This window comes from Arachis hypogaea, chromosome 10 (genome assembly GCF_003086295.3).
Source record: "Arachis hypogaea cultivar Tifrunner chromosome 10, arahy.Tifrunner.gnm2.J5K5, whole genome shotgun sequence".
Classification (NCBI taxonomy): domain Eukaryota; kingdom Viridiplantae; phylum Streptophyta; class Magnoliopsida; order Fabales; family Fabaceae; genus Arachis; species Arachis hypogaea.
This window is the reverse complement of record NC_092045.1, coordinates 68,043,107-68,049,854: the sequence shown is the minus strand read 5'-3', so window position 1 is coordinate 68,049,854 and position 6,748 is coordinate 68,043,107. Positions and strand designations below refer to the sequence as shown.

Here is a 6,748-nt window from a genome sequence, read left to right as displayed (position 1 = left end):
CCTCCCAACAAGCGCTTCTTTAGTGTCACTAGCTTGACAGAGGACTCTCATGGAGCCTCAGAAATGCTCAGAACCGTGTTGGAACCTCCCAACACCAAACTTAGAGTTTGAATGTGGGGGTTCAACACCAAACTTAGAGTTTGGTTGTGGCCTCCCAACACCAAACTTAGAGTTTGACTGTGGGGGCTCAGTTTGGCTCTGTTTTGAGAGAAGCTCTTCATGCTTCCTCTCCATGATGACAGAGGGATATCCTTGGGCTTTAAACACCAAGGATTCTTCACTCACTTGAATGATCAACTCACCTCTATCAACATCAATCACAGCCTTTGCTGTGGCTAGGAAGGGTCTGCCAAGGATGATGGATTCATCCATGCACTTCCCAGTCTTTAGGACTATGAAATCAGTAGGGATGTAATGGTCTTCAATCTTCACCAAAACATCCTCTACAAGTCCATAAGCTTGTTTTCTTGAGTTGTCTGCCATCTCTAGTGAGATTCTTGCAGCTTGTACCTCAAAGATCCCTAGCTTCTCCATTACAGAGAGGGGCATGAGGTTTACACTTGACCCTAAGTCACACAAGGCCTTTTTGAAGGTCATGGTGCCTATGGTACAAGGTATGGAAAACTTCCCAGGATCCTGCCTCTTTTGAGGCAGTTTCTGTTTAGACAAGTCATCCAGTTCTTTGGTGAGCAAAGGGGGTTCATCCTCCCAAGTCTCATTTCCAAATAACTTGTCATTTAGCTTCATGATTGCTCCAAGGTATTTGGCAGCTTGCTCCTCAGTGACATACTCATCCTCTTCAGAGGAAGAATACTCATCAGAGCTCATGAATGGCAGAAGTAAGTCCAATGGAATCTCTATGGTCTCAGTTTGAGCCTCAGATTCCCAAGGTTCCTCATTGGGGAACTCATTGGAGGTCAGTGGACGTCCAGTGAGGTCTTCCTCAGTGGCGTTCACTGCCTCTTCTTCCTCCCAGAATTCGGCCATATTGATGGCCTTGCACTCTCCTTTTGGATTTTCTTCAGTATTGCTTGGGAGAGTGCTTGGAGGAAGTTTAGTAATTTTCTTGCTCAGCTGATCCACTTGTCCTTCCAGATTTCTAATGGAAGATCTAGTTTCAGTCATGAAACTTTGAGTGGTTTTGATTAGATCAGAGACCATGGTTGCCAAGTCAGAATTATTCTGCTTGGAACTCTCTGTCTGTTGCTGAGAAGATGATGGAAAAGGCTTGCTATTGCTAAACCTGTTCCTTCCACCATTATTATTGTTGAAACCTTGTTGAGGTCTCTGTTGATCCTTCCATGAAAGATCTGGATGATTCCTCCATGAAGGATTGTAGGTGTTTCCATAGGGTTCTCCCATGTAATTCACCTCTTCTATTGAAGGGTTCTCAGGATCATAAGCTTCTTCTTCAGATGAAGCTTCCTTAGTACTGCTTGGTGCATTTTGCATTCCAGACAGACTTTGAGAAATCATATTGACTTGTTGAGTCAATATTTTATTCTGAGCCAAAATGGTATTCAGAGTGTCAATCTCAAGAACTCCTTTCTTCTGACTAGTCCCATTGTTCACAGGATTCCTTTCAGAAGTGTACATGAATTGGTTATTTGCAACCATTTCAATCAGTTCTTGAGCTTCAGTAGGCGTCTTTTTCAAATGAAGAGATCCTCCAGAAAAGCTATCCAAAGACATCTTGGACAGTTCAGAGAGACCATCATAGAAAATACCTATGATGCTCCATTCAGAAAGCATATCAGTGGGACACTTTCTGATCAATTGTTTGTATCTTTCCCAAGCTTCATAGAGGGATTCTCCTTCCTTTTGTTTGAAGGTTTGGACTTCCACTCTAAGCTTACTCAATTTTTGAGGTGGAAAGAACTTTGCCAAGAAGGCATTGACTAGCTTTTCCCAAGAGTCCAGGCTTTCTTTAGGTTGAGAGTCCAACCATGTCCTAGCTTTGTCTCTTACAGCAAAAGGGAATAGCATCAGTCTGTAGACCTCAGGGTCAACCCCATTAGTCTTGACTGTGTCACAGATTTGCAAGAACTCAGCTAAAAACTGATGAGGATCTTCCATTGGAAGTCCATGGAACTTGCAATTCTGTTGCATTAGAGAAACTAATTGAGGCTTAAGCTCAAAGTTGTTTGCTCCAATGGCAGGGATAGAGATGCTTCTCCCATAGAAATCGAGAGTAGGTGCAGTAAAGTCACCCAGCACCTTCCTTGCATTGTTGGTATTGTTGTTGTTTTCGGCTGCCATGTGTTCTTCTTCCTTGAAGAATTCGGTCAGGTGCTCTAAAGAGAGTTGTGCTTTGGCTTCTCTTAGCTTTCTCTTCAAGGTCCTTTCAGGTTCAGGATCAGCCTCAACAAGAATGCCTTTGTCCTTGCTCCTGCTCATAAGATAGAGAAGGAAACAAGAAAATATGGAATCCTCTATGTCACAGTATAGAGATTCCTTTAGGTGTCAGAGGAAAAGAAGAGTAGAAGACAGAATTGGAAAATTCGAACTTAACAAAGAAGATAGAGTTCGAATTTTGCCTTAAGGGATAGTGTTAGTCCATAAATTGAAGGATGTGAGAAGGAGGGAAGTGATTTTCGAAAATTAAGTGGGAAATTTGAAAACATTTTTGAAAAACATCACTTAATTTTCGAAAATGAAAATGGAAAAGAAATCAAGTGATTTTTGAAAAAGATTTTGAAATTAGAAATCAAAAAGATTTGATTGAAAGCTTATTTTGAAAAAGATGTGGTTAAGAAGATATGATTTGAAAACAATTTTAAAAGATATGATTTGAAAACAATTTGAAAAGATATGATTTTAAAAATTAATGACTTGCCTAACAAGAAAAGATATGAATCAAACATAAAACCTTCCTCAACAGAAAAGGCAAAAAATGTTCAATCAAATCATTAATTGTTAATAAGTATTTTTGAAAAAGGAAAGAAATTGATTTTGAAAAAGATTTGATTGAAAATTGATTTGAAAAAGATTTGATTTTGAAAAGATTTTGAAAACTTAGAAAAAAATCTGATTTGAAAACAAAATCTTCCTCCCCTAGCCATCCTGGCGTTAAACGCCCAGAATGGTATCCATTCTGGCGTTTAACGCCCAAAATGCTACCCTTTTGGGCGTTAAACGCCCAACCAGGTACCCTGGCTGGCGTTTAAACGCCAGTCTGTCCTTCTTCACTGGGCGTTTTGAACGCCCAGCTTTTTCTGTGCAATTCCTCTGCTGTATGTTCTGAATCTTCAATTCTCTGTATTATTGACTTGAAAAGACACAAATTAAAAATATTTTTGGATTTTTAATAATAAGGACAAACCAAAATGCAACAAGAATCAAATGACAATGCATGCAAGACACCAAACTTAGCAGTTTGTATACTACTGACACTAACAAAACGAAAATGCATATGAGACACACAAAACACTCAAGTCAATAGAATTCAAAGATCAGAACAAGGAAATCATCAAGAACAACTTGAAGATCAATGAGGACACATGCATGAATGCAATAAGAACAGAAACATGCAATTGACACTAAACTTAAGATGAGACTCTAGACTCAAAAAAGAAATATTTTTGGATTTTATGATTTTATAAATTTTTTTTTTTTGAATTTTTCGAAAATTATGTAGAAAAAGAAAATAAAGGTATCAAAATTCTTAATGAGAATTCCAGGAATCATGCAATGTTAGTCTAAAGCTTTAGTCTAAAGAAATTAGACATGGCCGGCCAAGCTTCAGCAGGACATTGCATTCAAGAGCTAAATTGATGAAGATCAATCAGCTTTGGTGATGATAAAAACATCACCTTGAAACACTAGAATTCATTCTTAAGAACTCTGAAGAAAAATACCTAATCTAAGCAACAAGATGAACCGTCAGTTGTCCAGCCTAAACAATCCCGGGCAATAACACCAAAAACTTGATGTTGTTGCCGGATCTTGGCACTGATGTTACCAAAAGCTTGCTCAAAACTTGAACAATCCCCGGCAACGGCGCCAAAAACTTGGTGCGCGAAATTGTGAACTATACTTTTTCACAACTCTCATAATCCCCGGTCATGAACCCCAAAAACTTGGTAGCTCAATACCATGGCATTACACAACTTCGCACAACTAACCAGCAAGTGCACTGGGTCGTCCAAGTAATAAACCTTACGCGAGTAAGGGTCGATCCCACGGAGATTGTTAGTATTGAAGCAAGCTATGGTCATCTTGTAAATCTTAGTCAGGCAAACTAAAATGTATATGGTGATGAACGAAAATAACATAAAAGATAAAGATAGTGATACTTATGTAATTCATTGGTAGGAACTTCAGATAAGCGTATGAAGATGCCTTCCCTTCCGTCTCTCTGCTTTCCTACAGTCTTCATCCAATTCTTCTTACTCCTTTCCATGGCAAGCTCGTGTAGGGTCTCACTGTTGTCAGCAGCTACCTCCCATCCTCGCAGTGAAAGCTAATGCACACACTTTGTCACAGTGCTGCCAATCACCGGTGTGGTTCCCTCCCCTACTGGAATAGAATCCAGTGATTCTTTTGCGTCTGTCACTAACGCCCAGTAAGTTACAGGTTTGAAGCACGTCACAGTCATTCAGTCATTGAATCCTACTCAGAATACCACAGACAAGGTTAGACCTTCCGGATTCTCTTGAATGCCGCCATCAGTTCTTGCCTATACCACGAAGACTCTGATCTCACGGAATGGTTGGCTCGTTTGTCAGGCGAGCACTCGGTTGTCAGGCGATCAACCATGCATCGTGCAATCAGGAATCCAAGAGATATTCACTAGAGCCTCGAATGCTAGTAGAACAAGAGTGGTTGTCAGTCACTTTGTTCATGAGTGAGAATGGTGATGGGCGTCAATCATCACCTTCATCAAGTTGAAGAACAAGTGATATCTTGGATAAAGAACAAGCGGAATTGAATGGAAGAACAATAGTAATTGCATTAATACTCGAGGTACAGCAGAGCTCCACACCTTAATCTATGGTGTGTAGAAGCTCCACCGTTGAAAATACATAAGCATAAGGTCTAGGCATGGCCGAATGGCCAGCCTCCCAATGATCTAAGATCTAAAGTGATCAAAAGATATAAAGATCCAAAGACTTCTAATACAATAGTCAAAGGTCCTACTTATAGAAAACTAGTAACCTAAGGTGTACAGAAATGAGTAAATGACATAAAAATCCACTTCCGGGCCCACTTGGTGTGTGCTTGGGCTGAGCAATGAAGCAAATTTCGTGCAGAGACTCTTCTTGGAGTTAAACGCCAGCTTTAGTGCCAGTTTGGGCGTTTAACTCCCATTTGGGTGCCAGTTCCAGCGTTTAACGCTGGGATTTCCTGAGGTGACTTTGAACGCCGGTTTGGGCCATCAAATCTTGGGCAAAGTATGGACTATCATATATTGCTGGAAAGCCCAGGATGTCTACTTTCCAAAGCCGTTGAGAGCGCGCCAATTGGGCTTCTGTAGCTCCAGAAAATCCACTTCGAGTGCAGGGAGGTCAGAATCCAACAGCATCTGCAGTCCTTTTTGGTCTCAGAATCAGATTTTTGCTCAGGTCCCTCAATTTCAGCCAGAAAATACCTGAAATCACAGAAAAACACACAAACTCATAGTAAAGTCCAGAAAAGTGAATTTTAACTAAAAACTAATAAAAATATACCAAAAACTAACTATATCATATCAAAAACATACTAAAAACAATGCCAAAAAGTATACAAATTATCCGCTCATCAATGGCCTCGCATTCCTCCATGTAATTCATTTCTATCACTCCTCTATTCGGATTTCTATCAGAGGCATAGAAGTATTCATTGTTGGCCACAATTTCTATGATGTCTATAGCCTCATCAATTATCTTTCTCTTATTAAGAGAGCCTCCTGAAGAGTGATCTAAGGCCTTCTTTGATTCTTGTGACAATCCTTCATAGAAAATATGTAGCTGTACCCATTCATTGAACATGTCCAGAGGGCACCTTCTTGTCAATTCCTTGTATCTCTCCCATGCTTCAAAGAGAGTTTCACCATCTTGTTGTCTAAATGTTTGTACCTCAGCCCTCAACCTATTAACTCTTTGGAGAGGGTATAATATTGCCAAGAACTTATTCACCACACCTTCCCAAGTTCTAAAACTCTCCTTTGGAAAGGATTCTAGCCACTTTGATTCTTTGTCCCTGAGAGAAAAGGGAAACAAAAGCAATTTATAGGTGTTAGGGTGAACACCATTAGCCTTCACTATGTCACAAATTCTCAAGAATGTGGTTAGATGTTGGTTTGGATCTTCATGAGAATTTTCTCCAAATGAACAGTTTTTTTGTACAAGAGTGATTAGCTCTGGTTTGATCTCAAAATTGTTGGCATATATGGTAGGTTTCAAGATGTCGCTTCCACAATTCCTATGATTGGGATTGATATAAGAGCCTAGCACTCTTCTCTCCTGCCCAACATGATTGGCTGCACCCTCTCTAACATGATTATGTGCCTCTTCCTCATGATGGTTCTCCATATCATCCTCTATATTTATATCTAGGTCCTCCTCTTCTTCTTTTTCTGCACCAATAACCCTCTTTCCTCTTGCTTCCCTCCTTAATCTAAGGAAGGTCCTCTCAGGTTTAGATTCAAAAGAGCTTGAAGCTCCTCTTCTTCTACCTGTCATACAATCAACAAAACACACTAGATAGAGAAAAGTGAAGGAATCACTCTTATTAAGATTGTGGTTAGTGTGAGTGGTGTAATTTATCA

General features: G+C 39.9%; 2 non-coding genes across 2 annotated transcripts; both read left to right on the top strand.

Annotated features, from left to right (window-relative positions):
• Positions 1-1,746: 1,746 nt before the first annotated feature.
• Positions 1,747-1,854, top strand: LOC112719033 (small nucleolar RNA R71). Its single transcript, XR_003161353.1, has one exon. It is a non-coding gene; the product is annotated as a small nucleolar RNA R71 (small nucleolar RNA).
• Positions 1,855-5,967: 4,113 nt separating this feature from the next.
• Positions 5,968-6,071, top strand: LOC112719525 (small nucleolar RNA R71). Its single transcript, XR_003161824.1, has one exon. It is a non-coding gene; the product is annotated as a small nucleolar RNA R71 (small nucleolar RNA).
• The last annotated feature ends 677 nt before the right edge of the window (positions 6,072-6,748 follow it).